This window comes from Alligator sinensis, unplaced genomic scaffold (genome assembly GCF_000455745.1).
Source record: "Alligator sinensis unplaced genomic scaffold, ASM45574v1 scaffold309_1, whole genome shotgun sequence".
NCBI classification, from domain to species: Eukaryota; Metazoa; Chordata; order Crocodylia; family Alligatoridae; genus Alligator; species Alligator sinensis.
In genome coordinates, this window is record NW_005842080.1 from 275,833 (window position 1) to 296,573 (window position 20,741).

General features: G+C 44.2%; 1 long non-coding RNA gene across 2 annotated transcripts in view; it reads right to left on the reverse strand.

The window, feature by feature from the left end:
- Window positions 1-952: 952 nt before the first annotated feature.
- LOC102385670 overlaps window positions 953-20,741 on the reverse strand; it is a 26,379-nt gene continuing 6,590 nt past the window's right edge. The window contains exons 2-7 of one of the 2 annotated variants that reach the window (XR_003094109.1): window positions 12,383-12,460; window positions 10,444-10,485; window positions 8,992-9,139; window positions 5,171-5,242; window positions 2,716-2,851; window positions 953-2,237 (exon numbers count right to left, since the gene is read on the reverse strand). This is a non-coding gene — a long non-coding RNA (uncharacterized LOC102385670). Of the gene's footprint in view, window positions 2,238-2,715; window positions 2,852-5,170; window positions 5,243-8,991; window positions 9,140-10,443; window positions 10,608-12,382; window positions 12,461-20,741 lie in introns of both variants that reach the window. The other variant, XR_323838.3, reaches the window with a different exon arrangement.

Here is a 20,741-nt window from a genome sequence, read left to right on the forward strand (position 1 = left end):
TCAAAATGTTTTCCTCTTAAGAAAGAAGGAATTCCCAGAAAAATTAAAAAAAAATAATTTAAGAATGATAAATAATACAAGTATAAGAATACATTTAAGGCCATTATATCAAAAGACTGAAAATGTGACAGCCTTGATAATAATACTAGCCCAGACTATATACAAATGTATTTTCTATTCCTGGTTTTCTTTTTAAAATGATTTTATATATCTGGTGCTGTTCCAGTCCTTGTCATCTAGTGCTTTGCTTTTTGATATGCGGAGCACTACAGACAGAACTTTGTTTAAAAGGGGTCATTTATTCACTGAAGTTGTTACCAGGTCATTTACATAATTTTAAAACCAATTATCAGTGCATTTATTTTGCCATCTCTTGTGTGAGGCACCTACTGCAGGATTTTTGGACAGAATAGATGTCACCTAAATAAAATACACTGTGTTACTGTAGTAGCACAGATCACTCAGTTTGATCACCAAAGTCTTACGATTTCGGAGAGTGACCATTGCTGAGAAGTAGATGTTAATTTTTTCCATGATGGTATTGATGAAGAATTGACGTGAAATCATTGTTAGTCAGTGGCATTTCAATGATAAATGGGAGCTTAATGAGGAGCAACAGTAGCAAATGCAAACTTCTCACATTCATATTGTATTTCTACTCTGCCAAGGTCACCACCACTGTGAGCAATGAAGAAAAGCACAAATTGTAGTTTAAATGCTTTTTTCCAGTGCTAATAACATTATCAGACACGAAACAGCTGACACTTCTTTGATGAACAGAGAAAAACAAAGTTTCTCCAAGACACACACAAGTTCTGCATACACTACAGTATTTGTCTATTTTTCCTTTGTAAAATGACAGGTATTTAGTAGTATGAGTCCCTTCGGTATAATTGTTGTACCATGATGATTAAATATATATCACATTTCTAGGAGATCTTACATGTGGCACAGTTACAGACAGATTTGATTAGAACATTTTATGCCATGAAAGGAGGTTACAAATTATAAATACAGTGACAATATTTCTCTGTGGGATAGGGTTGTTTGGAAGTCTTTAAGTAGGTCAGACATTTTACTTACATAACCTAATAGAGAACTATTTGGTGCCACAAACTAAATTACATTTGTCAAGTAAGTGAGCAAATTACATTTTGTGCTGCATTATTCTTGATTTTTTGACTGTGTATACAGATGGCAAACAATGGGACACTTAGTCATTAATGTAAATTAGCAGGGAACTACTGCAGTATGAAACCATTGTAGCTGTACATGCATATATACCACTCCATGCTCCTACCATTAAGTGTGATGGGGACCCAGCTGGGTGAAATAAGCCATGCTTGGACCATTGCTAGTAAAAACCTTCTTTCTCCAGTAATGGACATGGACAGGAGAGGAGAGAGGGTGGGAAGCCCACGGTCTAATGCCTTGAGTTTGCCGCCAGCAAAAAAGTTTACCTATTTTCAGACTCTTGATGCTGTTCCAGTATTAGATGGATTGTAAAAGGAATAGAAATGACAGGAAGATTGTAGGGATTTTTCTGAGTGACCTGAAAAATGAGAATGGCTTTTCCAGATCTTTCCAACATTCCTGAAGTTGGCCTAAAGAATGAAGGCGTTTTGCATCTAATAGTATTTCAGTAGAGAATCCAGAATGTGCTACTGGAAAAAAAGTTTCCTTTGAAAACATCTTGGCTACTAGAGGAAAAAATTAGACTGTCATTGTGATTGTTAAATTATCTGAGGTAGTGAAGGATACTATTGAAAGGGGCATTGAAAATGATGGATTATACCTATTTGCTACATGTTGGCAAAATAGATGTATAATACTGAACTTTCTAGTGTTCCTCCTTTTTAATCCTAATGATTTGCTGGCAGAAGGCCTATAACAATAAGGGAAAACTGCATAACTAAACAAAGCAACTACTTAGTACAAAATGAAAGAGTTAATGCTCTTAATCTGTTAGAAAACCATGTTTTTATTTTAAATAATATTAGTCACTTTTTAAACAAGTAATTGTATTCATTGTCTGAGGTCAGAACAGGTATACTTTGTTTGCATAACTTATACAGTGTATAGTTTTTTTTGCTTTTGCTGGATGTAGAGAACACCAGTGAAGTTAACAGATGTGGAAGTACTCCATGGCTACATCCATAAGGTAGGTCTTCTCGTTTTGAAACTCATGCATATCTCCAACTGCAGTTCACACCAATTACTTGCGCACATCTTGGTGTCTAAAACATGTGATGAAAGTCTTTCTTAAGTAAATGATTCACAACAAGTAAAAAACAAGCAGTCTCTTCATAATTGACATTTTCTGCTGTTAGAGGAAGTACCGTATCTGAGCACAAGATCAAGACGATGAAACAATTGTTATGATAATGGAAGTAGAGGGAGAAATAACCCAAATCAGTCATGAAGACTGGCAATTTAAATTATGATGAAAGCCCTGCTTTGTCTATCATATAAATACATTTTTTGTTGAGTGAGCTGGCTCCCCTGATGGACAGAGAACAAACCAAAAATGTGTGAAAATTTGGGAAGAGAGAAGCTGCTTCTGAAAAGAGTATACCAGAATAACCAAGGGGTTTTTTAGGTTTGAGGAGCCCCATTTTAACTATTTGTTTTATAATGAACAATCAAAAATACTCATTAATTGCCTAATCATAATCTTCTATAATTTATTGTCTGCCTGCCAAAAATGAAACTTACTAGCCAGACTGATGGTTGGTTACCACCCAGATGCACTTGGTTCAACTCTTCTCTTGATGGCTTTCCTGTGGCTTTTTTTTAAAGGGCTTTTCCTGTGTTTTCTTATCCTCTGTCTTCCCTGCTGACACAAAGGCCCCTGGAAGACATTACACTTCAGATGTGATTAACTAGTTACTGACATCTGGGCTGGGGATGGAAATTACACATAAACTAGTATAAGTGATAGGAAACTGGTTCAAATCTGTAACATAATAGAAATTCAGTGCAAATAAACCACTTTCAAAATTCTGAAACCATCTTAAAATAAACCTGGATGGATGTAGTATCAGACTTAACTGATTTCATAGATTTCATAGACATTAGGGCTGGAAGGGACCTCAGAAAATCATCGAGTCCAGCCCCCTGCCCCAGGGGCAGGAAGTCAGCTGGGGTCATAGGATCCCAGCAAGATAAACATCCAATTTTCTCTTGAAGGCGTTCAAAGTAGGTGCTTGAACCACCTCTGGTGGCAGTCTATTCCAGACCTTGGGGGCTTGGACAGTAAAGAAGTTCTTCCTTATGTCCAGTCTGAAATGGTCTTGAGGAGTTTATAACCGTTCAACCTTGTCATCCCTCGGGGCGCTTTGGTGAACAAACATTCCCCCAGATCCTGGTGAACACCCCTGATAAACTTATAGGTGGCCATCAGATCTCCCCTGAGCCTGTGCTTTTCCAGGCTGAAGAGTCCCATAGCTCTCAGCCTCTCATCATAAGGTCTGTTTTCCTGACCTCGGATCATGTGCGTGGCTCTCCTCTGCACTCTCTCAAGCTTCTCCACATCTTTTTTGAATTGTGGAACCCAAAGGTTAAATTGGTTTGTTGAATTTCTGTCCCAGATCCCCTCCAGATTCAAGTTAACTCAATAGTCACCCAGCATCCCAGGATGCTTTGCACCTCGCCGCATACCCCCCTTGCAGGGTGGATGGGCTAGCTTTGGCCTAAGCTGTGTTCTCAAGATGAGCAGGGAGGCATGTGCTAGCCTGCCTCCCCTGCTTCTAGCCTGAGCCACTGCAGGCATGTGGCTGCATTTCCAGAATCAAAAGTTAATGTCTGTTCACTTGCTTCTTGGTTCAAGCTATGCAGCGTAGACTAATTTGCAAAGATTGAATTGATTCACCCTTGGGCTTTTTGACTGTCTGTACTTAGTCCTTAAATTGTAACCCAGTCACACATCAATGCAATTAATAGTTGAATAAAACAAGGACTGAGCCACAAAGTTATTCCACAAAGGGTGCGTTTACACATGACACTACATCACTGTAGCAATGCGCTACAGTGGGCGCAAATTGTGAGGCTGCAGCTACGTTGCCATAGCAACACACTCTCTCAGTATAATGTGTTGCTACAACAATGTAGCAGCTAAAAATAACTGTGCCTACCGGCACAGTGCAGTACAGACTGTTACTGCGCTGTCATTTAGTACTTCCAAAAGGAAGTATTATTAAATGACAGTGTAGTAACAACAGCACTATAGGGGTATGTGTAGATATGCCCAAAATGTGCGTAACTTGGTGGCTGGTTCCCATTGTGCCTTAAATTGCATATGTAGCTAGGCATTAGCTGTTCACAGCTCCCAGCCTTGGGAGCCCTGGGAGCCTTTGACTAGCTGTGGGGGTGCATCAGAGCCCTTGACTTCACTGTGTTCCCAACCTTCAGGATACAGTGGAGCCTTTGATTTCAGTGCACCCTGGAGGCTAGACACGGCAGCTGGTTGGGGTGCCAAGCCTCAGGGATGCATCAGAATCAAGGACTCCTGTGTACCTCTGAGGCTGGAAGTGGCAATCAGCTGATCTATGCTCCCAGCCTCAGGGGTCCATTGAAACCCTTGTCTCCAATATACTCCCAAGGGTGGGAGCCAAGGATCAGCTGTCTATTCAACAGCAAGGGGCAGGGATAGCCACCATTTGCCATGTCAGCAGCCAGAACCAACCCTAGTGGGGTGCAGGGCCTGGGGCAAATCAGCCTATGTGGGGCCCCCTTAACACTGTGCAGGGCCACTGCAAAGGGGGAGGGGGTTTCTGTGCTTCTTCCGCAGCACGGGACTGAGCCACCAGCTCTGGGTATGCCCCACAGGAGGGGCTGCAGCCACTCCGCCTGGCTCTACAGGGCCCCCCCAAAGCGCAGGGCCTGGGGTGGTCGCCCTGATTCACTGTGCCCTAGGGACAGCTCTGCCAGCAGCACCCCCTTCCTCCTTCCCTCCCCGCCAGGCTAAGCCGCCGGGTCACAGCAGCCACAAGGACTGCTGGTTCCCCAGAGGGAGCCAGCATTTTATTTTCAGTAAGTTTTTTTTTCAGGGAGCCCGCCAAAAGCGCGGAGCCCATGCTTTTCCACACAGCCTGCCCAAAATTGCAGTTTCCACAAAATTGCAATTTCAATAGGTCCCTATTTATACAAGAAGGTTGAATTTATTCAGTACCTGCAGATGTTCATGAATCTGTGAACAGTGGTGACTAGTGAGCTGGATCTTCAACTACTGCATTGTTTAGTCCTATCAACAGCAATAAAGCATAGCATCAGTGAAATGCATGCACATACCTCTCCCCTAGAGTCCTGTCATTCTTTGGTAGAAACCTCATTTTTCCAGTCATTCTTAACTAGGGCTTTGTGCATCAGACCTTGTCTCTGCCACCATAGCTACAGTGGCTTGGGGTCTGAAAATATCTCCCCCTGTCACTAATGTAGCTATGCTGGCAAAACTCCCAATGTTGACAGTCTGCCAGCAGAAGAAGGCTTCTCCTAGCAAGGTTTCTGCTGTTCAGGGGGGCTCATATAATGTAGGAAGAAGAAAAATGCCTTCTAACAGCAGATCTGCATCTACTGGAGGGATCTTTGCTGCTCTAATGTAACTACTATTTTTAAAGTTCTGTTGTGTAGGCTAAGCCTCAGTCTTTCCCTTACATGTGTATCTCTTGCTTGAGGATGCAAATCTTTCTAAAATCCAGTCAGGATCTTTGTTCTCTCACAAGTTCTCCCCACATGTGCCCAGCCATGCACACTTTGAAAAACTACTCCAGAGAACTCAGCAGGGGATCAGAGACAGAATATCAGAATGAATAGCTCTTGCATTGTCCCTTAAGTGCTGTTAAATGGGGACCAGTCTTGAGCTACTGCTCCACTTCCTGCTTGGTTTTCCAACAGCCCACAATTAAACTTAACCAACATATTTATACAGTAACTTTCTCAATAACCAGCACACAGACACATACAGTATTGTGAAAATATTACAGAGCAGCTCCAGGTCTGTCAGACAGGAAGAACTGATAGTGCAACCAAGGAAGACAACTGAGTATTCTTTCCCTTGTCACCCTTTAACCTAAGAAGTACAATGTCACCGGGACAACTCTCAGACCATTGAGAGTGCTTTTTCCAGTTAAAACTCTCATTTGAGTTAAATGCAAGACTTCACAAGGGATTGTAGTTTCTGGTCCTTTTATTTTACTAAAAAGCTACAGGAATTGAAGCTAGACAGCAAAAGAAAACAGGAAAAATAATTGGGAACTATGCTGTATCTGTTAAGTGTAATACTATACTTTCCAAGCCAGAATCTGTTTTCCACAGAACAGTAACATGTTGTATAAATGTTCTTACATAGGGAAACCTTTATTCCTTACAATTTGAGTACATCCTGTATAAATATTTTTCTGCCTTCTCCCTCCTGCTTTATGCGGTGGTTGGACTCAAAGCCATATTGTTAAAAAACTTAATTTCTTTTAAGTTTTATCTATTACGGTACAGTATAAAGTACCAAAGCATATAGCAGCTGTTTCAGTTGCCTGCAGAAAAGCTTGCGTAACGCAGTTGTAATTTTTTTTTAATACTGTAATATATTTTGCATGCACATAAAGCTTGATATGACCTAGGGCAAGGGTGTCAAGGGTATGGCCCATGGGCTGAATCTGGCCCTCAGAACACATCATATAACCCACAGGGCTCCTAGAAGGGCCAGGAATTTGGGGATGGGGTGAGTGGGGGTGAGGCCTTTTGCTGAATTCCAGCATATTGAGCCCCATTGGGGATGTATGTTGGTGCTGAAGGGCTGAGCAATATTAACTTGCATTCAGCTAACTGAACCTGACTAAACCAATGTCCCAGCAAGAAAGCAGAGAACACTAAAGAGAATAAGACATAAAACAGAGACCCTGGCAACTTGGGGTCCTGACAAACTTGCACAATCTTTTGTAAGGGCAGAGATGTCATTGTAGGCCAGGGGTAGGCAAAATACAGCCTGTGGGCCACATTTGGCCCTCCAACTGATTGGATCTGGACCACAGGTGGGCTCCCACCAAGTGAATGAATCTGGCCTGCAGGTGGCCTGGGGCTGCTTCCAGCATGCCAGGTGCACGCTCTCTTTCTCTCCGGGCTGGAGTTGCCATCAGTGCAGAAGTGGAAGCATACCCTCCATGCCCCAAGTCTGGATCTGGCAGCTGCCAACTTCCAGGAGGGGAAGGGGGTGGGTCGTGCTACAGCTGCAGGTGGGTTCAATGCTTACATGCTGGTTATAGCCTGCAGCTGTAGCACCCCCTGCGCCCCCTTGGACCTGGAAGCTGCTGGCCATGGTTGAACAGCTGTTGGGTCTGGAATTGTGGGTGGGGGAAGGGAGGGGGCAGTGCAGGGCCTGCTAAAGCTGCAGGTAGGTTCAGGCTTCTGCATTGGTTGCAGCGGGGGAAGGATGGGGGGAGAGAGAGAGGGATGGTGGCCCTCAACAGGTCACCAAAACTCTTTAAGTGGCCTGCCAGCCCAAATAATTGCCCACCCTGTCCTAGGCCCACTCGTGTCATTACGTTTGGCCTTCCGAGATGTTTCAACTATATGTAGTATTCTTTATCACTTCTGGCTCTAGACTCCTGTGAAGCATAACTCTTCACTCTTAAACAGCTACTGCATTTGCTCTCAGCGAGAAGTGACATTCTCCTTAACTTTTAAGGGTGCTCTGAGGCTTATTTAATTATTATGTGTAAAATCTTTCAAGACAGGGGTCAGCAACATTTTTGGGCAGAGTGCCAAAAACACCCACAACCTTTACTTGTAAGATGTTGGTGTGCCGGGGGCAGACAGTGGGGGAGCCATGAGTGGCCCAATCCTTGTTATGGCAGCACGGCCCTGGCCCCTTCCCTGTTTTCCACTCTGAAGCACGCATGCTAAGCAAAATGCCTGTGTGCGCCACACTCTGGCACCTGTGCTGGGGGTTGCCTACTGCTGTTTTAAGATTTTTCAGAAGAAAGGATACACAGCAAAGCAAAAGGTGTGTGCACATGCCCGTGTGTGCTTTACTTCTGCACCAAAATTCCAAGTCTGACAAACTCCATCCTTCCTAGAAGTTCAAATCTTGACCAGAACTTTCCATCAGGCTCTCTTAGCAGTATACCAAACTAGATTGCTGAATCCAACACCCACAAACCCACTGATGTTTGGGTCTTGGTATGAATTCAAACTTTGTGGTTTCGTTTGTTTTCATAGGAAACAGGACTAGAAAGGAACTTCCTAGATCACTGATTTCAGTCACCTGCTGCTACAAGCAACCACATCCTAAAATTTCTTTTATAAACTTACCAAACTCCACCTTGAAACCAGTTAGGTTTCCTCTTTTCAATAGCTATAATATTCTGCTCAGAGATTTGTTGAAGCCCATTTCAAAATCCCTTCTTACCTTTGTACCAAGTTTCCATGTTTTGGATGTTTTACTCATCCAGGATTATAATACAACATTGTGGAAATTCTGAGGAAGAGGTTGAATTAGGGAGCTGTCATCCAAACAGTTTCTCATACAATACCAATTGTAACAAGCTAGTGCTGTGGTCTTCAGCACCTATGTACCTTGTTTACTTAACAAAGGTTTTGTTTTTAACTGCTTATTTGAGTTTTACTAATTTATCTTGTTTTCAAGGTTTTTTGAGGAGGAGACTAAGTTTGGGGTGGGGAGGAGGAAGGAAGAGGCATGTATGCTGAACTCGGTTTGTTTCAATTTTGCCTTTTGCATTTTGGGATGGTTTTGCTTTAGCTTCAGTAGCACGTCCCCCACTGATTTATGAAGGATCATAAATCGCCTAGGATGCTTTTCCAGTGCCAGTGATCTCTGGCGTTCCGACTGGTACTCAGAGATAGAGGCTGCAACATAGTCCGGTTTGACTGCAGCCTGTATTTTCAAACAGAACTTTTTACTGGAAACAAACATGCAGCTTTTTCTTAAAAACAGTCTTAGCAGCAATTATTTAGTTGGAAACTTAGGTGGATACTTACGGACTTTGCCTAAGTGGAATCCATGATGGAAGCCATCCAGGAAAATCTATTGGCTGTTAGTAATATTCTGAGTAGTGCTAGTAGATTTAAGCCTCTCCAGAGATGCTTAAATCTTAGCTAGATTTAGCAAAGGCAGCATCTGCTGTGGCTGTTGTGAAGAAACAAAATTACATTCTGTCAAGAAAAACTGAGATACTAATAAAAAATGCCACCCTGCCCTGCCTTATGCTAAAACAGCAATGCTCTGGGTCTGACAGTGGAACTGGCAGTTCAAAATCTATTGAAGGAACAAAATGTGTTACTTTATTCTAAACAAAATTCCACTGATCTCTGTCACCAGGCACAGATTTTCAAATAGCAGGTCCTCATACAGGTGCATGAAATTTTGGCAGCAGGACAAGAAAAATTCAGCTGCAACTTAATTTCACTGGCATAGAAAGTAAGGTATTGATGTAGTGAACAACAATAAAAGAATTCTCTTTCAAGTGTTAGGCATGTTCCAGATGCAGACATACATATATTTGGATGCACAAATATAGTTGGATCCTCATCCAAAGCCCACTGAAGACAATAGGAATCTTTCAGCTGACTTCAGTGGGCCTTCAATCAGGCCTGTATAGCATTTTGACTGGCACATCGTATAAACAGAAGTACTAAGTCAATAAATATCCAGTTAATTTATGGGGTCTGTTTGGTTTTGGACACATTTCTTAGATTCTCTGATGGGGAAGGAGCTAAATCTGCATAAAGGGATTTTGTTTTGTTGGAACATAGTGGGAGCTGAAGGATTAAATCTTCATCATAAAGACATGCTACGTTCATAGCCAGGCCCTTGCTAAACACCATGGGGAAAAGTAGCAGCTTTAGCTTGTCTGCTTTTGTCTCAGCCCTGGAAAAAGCTAAAAAGTTTAGTATGTGCTTAAGAGCTTGGGTAGATCAGAGCCATGCTCATGGCACGATTAAACTCTTAATCAACCAACATAAGGGCAGAGCAGAGGCATGAAATACACATCTCAAGGGTGAAGAAGACTCATCCATGTTATATCTATTGTGCTGTTTTCCATGTGCAGCCAAGTTTCAATTTTTAGGCTTTTTTTTAAGCCTTCAGTGAGCAGTACAGGCAGTGACCCAGTATCTGGCCCTTAATGAAGAACAGAAGCTTTAAATGCGCTAACTTTCTCCAATAGAGAAGCAAGTCATTATTGAAATTCACTCATTTTATCCTAATTACAATGCATTTCCTGCCAATAGCTTAAAATATGTCGTTATTCCTTTTGAAAAGAAAGGCGTCTTAGCTCTAAAATAAGACTCTGGAAATGATATAATATAAACATGTACTGACATTAATTGCAGTAATATTTATCTATAAAACAGATGGTAGTGCTTTCAAAAATGTGTGAGCAATGATCAGAATGAATTCATTAGGCATTTATATTTCTGTCATGTACTTACATAGGTGTTGCCTTGGACTCTGGTACATGCTTAGGCCTCCTTCTTTTCAAGTTGGGTTTTACCAAACAGATGGAAAACATTATTAACTACTGTTTTCCTTTCTTGTCAAAAATGTTTTGTCTAATCATCACCATAATTACACATCCACATTGTAGTAAATCATGCTGTATAAACATTTAGAACAGAGAGGACTATTAGGATGAAATGCAAAGCATTTCAGACATTAAAACAAAACAAATATGAACTGGACTCTGATGAATAATAAAATTCTCAAAATCAAGGACAGACAAAAATATAATTGTACAGTTTTGGCATTGTCTGCTTCCATTTACATCCTATTATTCTGCGTACAGTTTGTTCTGGGTGCTGTTTGTGTGAATGTTTAGCAAAGAGACATTTGCTTTTACGTTGTGGCTCCTTTCAAAGTCTCTCTTCATTGTGAGAGAGTATTAATGGTTCAAGGATACAGGAGAGCAGCAAAACAATATAGGTCTGTTGTTTTTCATGATGCTCGCATTTTATAGTAACCAGTGTAACATATTGGAAATAGGGCATGGACTGAAATGGAAAGGAAGAAAATATAATAATCAGCAGTTACCTTTCATCCTCTGAGCTAAGGGCCCAGTCCTTGCAACCATAACTTACAAGAGTGGACATGCTAAGTGAGTGGATCATGTCACCTGAATAAGGGTTACGGGGCTGCCTCCTACTTTATATTTCAGTTCATATTTTCTTAATGAAAACGTAGCTGATACTAGGTCTTCAAATATTATGTTTATTAATTGGAAGCAAAGTCATTGCTTTTTTTGAACACCATTCAAGATTTCTTTCTTATAGTATTCTCTAGTTTTGTTTTTCGTTTCTAAATTAATAGCATAATTCTGATTATGCTCCATATCTTAATAGAAACCTCTAAAGATACATCTGTGGCTGTTTATGTCAGGCCAGCGTGGTTCTCTGGTAAAAATATGTGTATGTGCAAAATGCCAGAGGTGTCACCCTGCAGAAATGTTAAACTAAGTTTCCCTTTTCTATTTTCCTATGGATTGATTTTTTGTTTGTTTGTTTTAATTGCATTCAGTGGCAGTACCCGCTACATGGCTACATTGTGGCATTAAGATCACAGAAAAAAATCCTCTCTACAATGCAGTCATTGGATGAAACACTGACAGCCACACAAATACAAATGTTAGAATTGTGACTAGAAATGACTCAGGAGAGAGTTAGGATGAAAATCAAAACCGGTGAATGAATATCTCCCTGCAGGAGCAGAGCTTGATTGGTCAACATAGGGAAGCTTGAACTACCTCCGAACAACAGTTAGTAATACTAAAGTTAACATGCAGCTATGGTGTTTGTATCTAACAATACAAACATTATTTGTGAATGTGGAGGAAACTTTTAAGCTATACAACATCTACTGATCTTCCCATTTATAGGGAAATCGTGCACCAACAAGACCTCAGTAAGGCTACAGATTGAGCAATAGTATGTGCCCATTTTTGGAGTCACATTTAAACATGGTGACAGGACATGAGAAGAAGAAGTGGCAAAAAGGGGAAAACAATATAAAGGGAGAAATATAATACAGTCCTTAGGCCATACTTACTGGCATGATAATGTGCATTCTGTACCGTTTCCTATTTTTAAATTACTACATATGAAATTAGTGCAAATCAGTGCGTGTAGGGATACATCACTACTGCACCCCAGCTTGGGGGTCTTATAGCTGGCATGCCATACTGCTTTAAAGCACACCAGAGGTGACCTATCTATTTACCCGTATAACCTGTGCTGTTCTGCAGTAGGTAACTAGCCTTTCCTATTAAAATACTGATATACAAACAACAGCAGGACACCTGTGCCTGCCTACTCCAAGAGTCACCATCCTCACACCATAACATTACAGCATTTGCTGTACTGTGACATATGCACCCACCTGGAACCATGCTCAGTTGCTGGATTTTCTCAACCTTTGAGGAGAGGCAGAAGCTCAAGAAGCTCTTATGATGAATTACTGGAATAAAAATTGTGAAAGTGATAGCCCAGAGGGGACATGCCTATAACACACAATGATGCCAGAATGAGAGTAAAAAGCTGATGTTGGCTGAAAAGACAGCCTGTGGCAAAGCCTTGACCTCTGGCAAAGTTAGTGCTACCTGGGATGGACAGGATTTGGACCATGGTGTAAGAGAACATGCACCTGAGCCTGTATGACCTTAAAGGGAAGGAGTTTGATCAGCCTTCCAACACTTGGAAATCTGATGGGGAAGAGAGAAAGATGACAGAAATTGAGTTTTGGAGGAGTCCTCACTGCTCAGGAACAGATGGATGTTTCTAGCTAGAGAAAGACACGGAGATAAATCAATGGGGGCCTCAACCTGAACTGGTAGCTGACCAAGCTGAGACTCACTATAACCTAGAAGACCACAGAAAAGGACAGGAAGATCCAGAGGTAGCTTCTGGATGTCATAGAGAGGAGAGGTGCTGAGTACATGGGGGCCCAAGGGCCCTGGCCCCACTCGGGAAGAGGGTTATCACCTGAAATGTATAACACTTTTCATATGTCTGTCATCTTAGGCTGCTCCCTCCAGCAAGAATAGAAGTTGGCACCTATGCTGGAGAGACAAATAGCTTGCTCGAAAACATGCTGCAATAAAGCTCCTCAGTAAAGCTCCTCTTTCCTCCCCACACCTTGAACACACCATAATCAGCAGGGATCATGGTTTTCTCTGTTTAAAAATCACAAAGTATCTGACAAACCTCCCAAAACCTGTGATTAAAATGAAATGCCACTATATCTATATATATATAGATATATATCTATATATATATAGATATATATCTATATATATATAGATATATCAACATGTTTTATTGATACATTTACAATTTTAAAGCAGTTTGGAAGTCTACCAATGCCTCAATCACTATAATGAAATAAATTCTAAATACCAGTACATTTTGTTATTTGATTTTGGGTTTTTTATCATGGAAAATCAGAGCTTCCCCCTTCGCTCACCAGGACGCAGGTCCAGGCCCCTCACTTCCAAGTGACAGCCTCCCAGCCCTGCTGATGACCCTTGCCCCCACCTACAATCCCCTGTCCCCCAGCTGTCAGGGCTATGAGCACTTGAATGCTGCCACCTGTGGGAGGCGACAACTGCTGTGGCCTGAGCGGGAGCAGGGCACATAGCCCAGCTACCCCTCCCCTGTGGATGGCATGGCCAGAGCAGAGCCCGTGGGGGTGGGGTGGGCTGCCCTCTGTGAGCTTGGGGTTCCCCACCCTGCTGCCCTGCCCCCAACACCTCCATGGCCCAGCGGACAGAACCCAGTGTGGCAGAGCACAGTGGGTCTGGGAGGGGAAGCTCCTTGCCACTGGGAGCCCTGTGCCACCCTGGCAAAGTGACCCTTGCCCACCTGGCAGCAGCAGGGGCAGCAGTGCAGAGTTGTGTCCCTCACTGCTCCTGGGCAGGCAGCGGGCACCTCGTCAGGGCAGGGCAGGACTTGCAGCAGCAAGGAGCTTCCCTGCCCGGCCCCGCTCTGCCCTGCCGTCCCAGGTCCCGCCTGTTGGGTCATGGAGACCCTGGGGCGAGGACAGCAGGGCAGGGAGCCCGAACCTGCAGCAGGCAACCCCTCCCTCCCCTCCACATGGGGACCCACATGACTGGAACAGTGTCATGGATGGGTACAAACTGTTCAGGAAGGACAGGCAGGCAATCCCCGCCTCCATCTATCTCCACACAGAGCTCTGGGGGCAGATACACCCATGCCCCCCCAGGAGTGTGCAGTGGTGGGGAGCCTGTGCCCCTCCCCCCCGGACAAGCCTCCCACAGCCCCGTTCCACGCCCTGCCCAGGCCCTGTGGCCTCACAGTCTAGTCCTGGGCACCAAGCCCCACGCACTGCCTGGCTGGCCAACAGCCCCAGCCCTGCCCAACTCCCTCCCTACGGGGACCTCAATCCTTCCCCCCCCACCAGGTTTACCTACAGGAGCTGCTCTGCAGGCTGCCTGGTGGACATGTGCATATACGTGCACATGGCGCCCCCTGCCTGACTGCCCTCCTCCTGCCCCCTGGAGGCTGGAACTCTGCCAGGCTGCAGAGAGCTCTTTGCAAAAATGAAAAACCCACTTGTTTCTCCTCTAAAATGAGAAATTCATGATTTTCTCAGTTAAAAAGCAAAATCCATGTTTTTTTCTGTTTTTCTAAGGGAAATAGAAAACCCAGAACCCTGATCATCAGACAGGTCCTCTACAAGACTATACTGGGAACAGCTGTTTGCTCCAGAATCACTCAACCCTGGGTCTTCTACACACTGGCCATAACACAGGATCAACAGCAGCTTAGCCCAGGAGGGTAGAGCAAGACAAAGATTAGGAATATAGTACTACCAGTTTTCCCAGTGCAATGTGGGTGCTCCTTTTGTGGAAAGTCATCAGGAACCTCCAGAGCATCATTAATCACACATCATTCATTCCTTACTAGCAGCATATGCTTCTATCAGCACAGTCCTAATTGCTTAGCTTCTCAACTGGAAGCAGTTGAGGGTGGTGAGCTGAGAGTGATTGCCACATGCACCTGGATGCTGAAGGGTGCTCTGGTATTGGTGTTTGCTGCTGCAAACCTAGGGCAAAGTCTAAACAGATTTCCAGGAAAGTGCACTTTGTCCCAAGGTTCTGTAGCCAGTGCATGTCATGCTGGATCTGTGGCACAGTCATCTCCCACACAGACACAGCACTGGACCATGTGAATGTGGTCCTTAAACATTTCCTCCACAAGCAGGCAATCATCATCATCATTGCCACATCATTCTCAGCCTCCTGCTACAGTTATATGCAAGATAACTGGTAGCACTGCTGACAAAAAGATTGCAATAGCTGCTTGGTAGACCAGTGGCTGACTTAGAAAGTTGAAGCTGTCCAGTAGCAAAATGCTGAGTACCTCTCCATAACACTATTGTATATTTTTCATAGATTTCATAGACATCAGGGCTGGAAGGGACATCATAAGATCATCGAGTCCAGCCCCCCGCCCAAAGGGCAGGAAGTCAGCTGGGGTCATAGGATCCCAGCAAGGTAAGCATCCAGTTTCATCTTGAAGGTGTTCAATGAAGGCGCTTGAACCACCTCCGGTGGCAGGCTGTTCCAGACCTTGGGGGGCTCGGACAGTAAAGAAGTTCTTCCTTATGTCCAGCCTGAAATGATCTTGAAGTAGTTTGTGACCATTCGACCTCGTCATCCCTTAGGGTGCTCTGGTGAACAAACGTTCCCCCAGATGCTGGTGGTCACCCCTGATAAACTTGTAGGTGGCCATCAGATCACCCCTGAGCCTGCGCTTTTTCAGGCTAAAGAGCCCCAGGGCTCTCAGCCTGTCATCGTAGGGTCTGCTTCCCTGACCTCTGATCATGCGCGTGGCTCTTCTCTGGACTCTCTCAAGCTTCTCCACATCCTTTTTGAATTGTGGAGCCCAAAACTGGACACAGTACTCCAGCTGCGGCCTCACTAAGGCTGAGTACAGGGGGAGAATGACGTCCCGGGATTTGCTTGAAGCATCTATGGATGCAAGCCAGCGTTTTGGTCGCTTTACGCTTTTACGTTTTTGCCGCGCCCCTCGCTAGTCATTTTTAATGACTAGCATTGTAGTACAGTGTAATGTTCCATCTCTGCCAGCTGATAACGTCTTGAAAATGGAGCTGGCTTCCTGAAAAAAGAGCTACTGTATCTTGGAAATTTCTGGATTTGACCCAGAGTCCCATCATTAATGTTGATTCCAGCTCGCTTCTGCTACATATCCCATAATTCTCCATTAAAAATTTCACAATGCAAAGGGCCTAGCAGTGGGACAAACGTCCGTGGGATACCAGCCCACAATGTCAAGCACTTAATATGGAGAAAGACCCCACCATGTGGAAGCAATGTTTGAACTGTGGTAGAAGGCACCTGGTTGAATGAACATAGCTACCTAGTACCTTCTAGCAGGCTACAGTTCCGTGTGAATTAATTGCCCCTGTTTAGCCCTCTGGCTAGTGCACCTGCTTCTGCTCTTGCTTATACCAATTTTACACTGGTTTAACATCTTTTTGTACCAATGTAAGATCATAAATAAGGAGGGTTTTAAACTAGGTTTGCTGGGGGATGGAGACCAAAGCCCTGAGGTAAGTGGGGAAGCAGGAGACTTGGAGGAAGAGCAATCAGGAGGGGGCAACAGGGGAGCTGTTCTCATACTTCCTGAGAAATCAGGGCAATTGACTAGTTACCCCTGTATATGAATGCAGAGCCTGGGAAACAAGCAGGAAGAATCGGAAGTCCTTGCACAGTCATGGAACCAGGACATGTTTGGAATAATAGAGACTTGGTGGGAGCTCGCATGACTGGAACAGTGTCATGGATGGGTACAAACTGTTCAGGAAAGACAGGCAGGGGAGAAGAGCCATATGATTGCTCAGAGCTCCAGTATGAAACTGGAGATGGGCCTGTTGACAGACTCTGGGTTAAGGTTAGAGGGAAGAGTAACAAGGGTGATGTCATGGTGGGGTCTGCTATAGACCACCAGAGCAGGAGGAAGTAGTGGATGAAGCACAAGTTTCCCAATCACAGGCTCTGGTTCTCATGGGGTATTTCAGTCACCATGACATCTGCTGGGAGGGCAACACAGCAGTGCACAGGCAACCCAGGAAGTTTTTGGAGAGCATTGGAGACAGCTTCCTGGTGCAAGTGCTGGAGCAGCCAACTAATGGCCATGCTCTTCTTGACCTGCTGCTCACAAACAGGGATGAATTGGTGGGGAATGTGTAACCAGTGGATGGCAACTTGGGCAGCATTGACCATATGATTGAATTCAAGATCCTGAGGAAAGGCAGGATGGAAAGCAGCAGGGTAAGGACCCTGGATTTCAGAAAAGCAGACTTTGACTCGCTGAGGGAACTCATTGACAGGATCCCCTGGGAAGCCAGTCTGAGGGGGAGAGAAGTCCAGGAGAGCTGGCTGTATTGTAAAGAAGCCTTACTGAGAATGCAACAACAAACCATCCTGAAGCGCAGGAAGACTAGCAAGTATGGCAGAAACCCAGCTTGGCTTAGTAGGGAACTCTTTAGTAAACTAAATCACAAAAAAGGAAGCTTATAAGAAGTGGAAACTTGGACAAATAACTAGGGAGGAGTATAAGAGCATTACTCAGACATGCAGGGATGAAGTCAGGATGGCCAAAGCGCAATTGGAGTTGCAGCTACCAAGGGACATGAAGGGTAACAAGAAGGGTTTCTGCAAGTATGTTGGTAGCAAGAGGAGGATCAGGGGAAGTGTGGGTCCCTTACTGAATGGGGGAGGCAACCTAGTTAACAGAGGATGCAGAAAAGGCTGATGTACTCAATGCCTTTTTCACCTCAGTCTTCACAGGCAAGGTCAGCTCCCAGACTACTGCACTGGGCAGCACAGTTTGGGGAGAAGGTGACCAGCCAACAGTTGTGAAAGAACAGGTTAGGGACTATTTAGAAAAACTGGACATATACAAGTCCATGGGGCCAGATGGGATGCACCTGAGGGTGCTGAGGGAGTTGGCTGATGAGACTGCAGAGCCACTGGCCATCATCTTTGAAACACCATGGCAATCAGGAGAGGTCCCAGATGATTGGAAAAGGGCAAACATAGTGCCCATATTTAAGAAAAGGAAAAAGGAGGATCCAGGGTACTAAAGACCAGTCAGCCTCACCTCAGCCCATGGAAAAATCACAGAGCAGATCCTCAAGGAATCCATCTCGAAGCACTTGGGGGAGAAGAAGGTGATTAGGAACAGTCAGCATGGATTCACCAAGGGCAAGTCATACCTGACCAACCTGATTGCTTTCTATGATAGATGACTGGCTCTGTGGATGCGGGGAGACCAGTAGATGTGGTATACCTTGATTTTAGCAAGGCATTTGATACGGTCTCCCACAATGTTCTCACAGGCAAGCTAAGGAAGTACGGGCTGGATGAATGCACTATAAGGTAGATAGAAAACTGGCTGGAGTATCGGGTTCAGAGGGTAGCAATTAATGGCTCGATGTTGGCAGCTGGTATCAAATGGAGTGCCACAGGGGTCAGTCCTGGGACTGGCTTTGTTCAATATCTTCATCAACGACCTGGAAGATGGCATAGGAAGTTTGCGGATGACAACCTCAGCAAGTTTGTGGATGACACCAAGCTGGCGGGGAGTAGTAGATACGCTGGAGGGTAGGGCTAGGATTCAGAGAGACTGAGACAAATTGGAGGACTGGGCCAAAAGAAATCTCATGAGGTTCAACAAGGACAAGTGCAAAGTCCTGCGCTTAGGATGGAACAATCCCATGTACCAGTACAGGCTGAGGGCTGACTGGCTGGGCAGCAGCTCTGCAGAAAAGGACCTGGGAGTTACAGTGGACAATAAACTGAATATGAGCCAAGAGCATGCCCTCATTGCAAAGAAGGGTAATGGCATACTGGGCTGCATTGGTAGGTGTGTTGCCACCAGGTCAAGAGAAGTGATTATTCCCTTCTATTCATCACTGGTGAGGCTACATCTGGAGTACTGTGTTAAGTTTTGGGCCCCCCACTATAGAAAGGATGTGGACAAACTGGAGAGAGTCCAGCAGAGGGCAACTACAATGGTGAGGGGGCTGGGGCACATGACTTATGAGGAGAGACAGGGAACTGGACTTATTTAGTTTGGAGAAGAGAATGCTGAGAGGGGATTTAATAGCATTCTTCTACTACCTGAAGGGAGGTTTGAAAGAGGATGGAGGTAGACTGTTCTCAGTGGTGGCAGATGACAGAACAAAGAGCAATGGTCTCAAGTTGCAGCAAAGGAAGTTTAGGGTAGATATTGGGAAGAATTTTCTCACTAGGAAGGTAGTAAAACAATGGAACAGGTTACCCAGAGACGTGGTGGAATCTCCATCCTTGGAGGTTTTTAAGACCTGGCTAGTTAAAGCTGTGATTGGGATGATCTTGTTGAGGATGGTCCTGCTTTGAACAGGTTGGACTAGATAATGTCCTGAAGTCCTTTCCAATGCTAATTTTCTATGATTCTATGATTCCAGGCAGAGGAACTCAAAGTTGATGTGTATATTACAATATGAGACTGTAAACCTAAAACCATAGGTGGCGGAAGTTTGGGGTTAATGGGGCTTACTAATTTACTAAACAGGGATTTCCAAATTAATTTTGCGGCGGCCGGGGACAGCAACACTGCCACACCCTGCTGCCACTCAGTACCCCTGCTGCACGCTCTGCCATGACCACACACACACCACCAGTGCGCACCAGTCCCCGAAACAGCCCTGTGGAAGGAAGAGGCGGGGGTTAGATGGGTGCACCCTGCACTGCCCAGTTCCCCCAACTAGTATTTTCTCCTGCTGCTTATGCCTAAAAAGTGTGTAAGTTACTCAAAGAGAGACCACAAGACGGTGTAAGTTACATAAGATTCTGTTCTGTCCAACTCATCTCAGCATTTGACCCTGCGCGTTGAGCTGAAAAGCAGAACTTCTCAGGGTGCTAGAGGTTGGAAGAACTGCAGGAGCAACAAACCTAGCTGCTGATGTGTATGTTGGAGGGGAAAGGCCTCACATTCATAAAATCAAAGAATCATGGAAAATTAGGGTTGGAAAGGACCCCAGGAGGTCATCTAGTCAAACCCCCTGCTCAAAGCAGGATCATTCCCATCAGGACCATATTCTCCTTCATCAGCCTCTTTCTTCCTTCTCTATTCAGAATGAAGTGGATGGACAACAGGGTGAAGAATTTGTTGCTTTCTCAGCTGGAAGGAGACTTGTCAGGAGATGGAGTGTGCACAAGGTTGCAAAGGAAGCACACAAAACAGAATTTTCTAAGACAGTTGTGAAACAACCCCAAATGGCAGTCTAAGGATGGATCAGTTCAATACATAAGAAACGATTTATGAACCTATCGTGTTCTATTTTTCAGCAGACTGGATTCTGAGAAACAGACAGTATACTGTTATGTTTTTTTCACCAACTCACATATGCCACTTGCTGTGATGAAAGCTGCCATGCCAAACAGCAGGATTTAAGATATATATAAGTATAAGGCAGAGAAGAAATGTTTAACAGAACATTGTTTTTATGGGGGAAAGTTACTCAGAGTTAACACAGAGTAGAAGTGGATATATTTTGATACTTTCAGTGGGCATCCATGCATTAGAAGAAAATTTATGAAGTCTTTGCAAAATTAGTGTGAAACGTTGGTATATTTTTAAATAAATGGAATAATCGGTGTTAGTTTTCAGGTTAACATGTACTAAGGGGGTACTATAGAAGGGAAAGA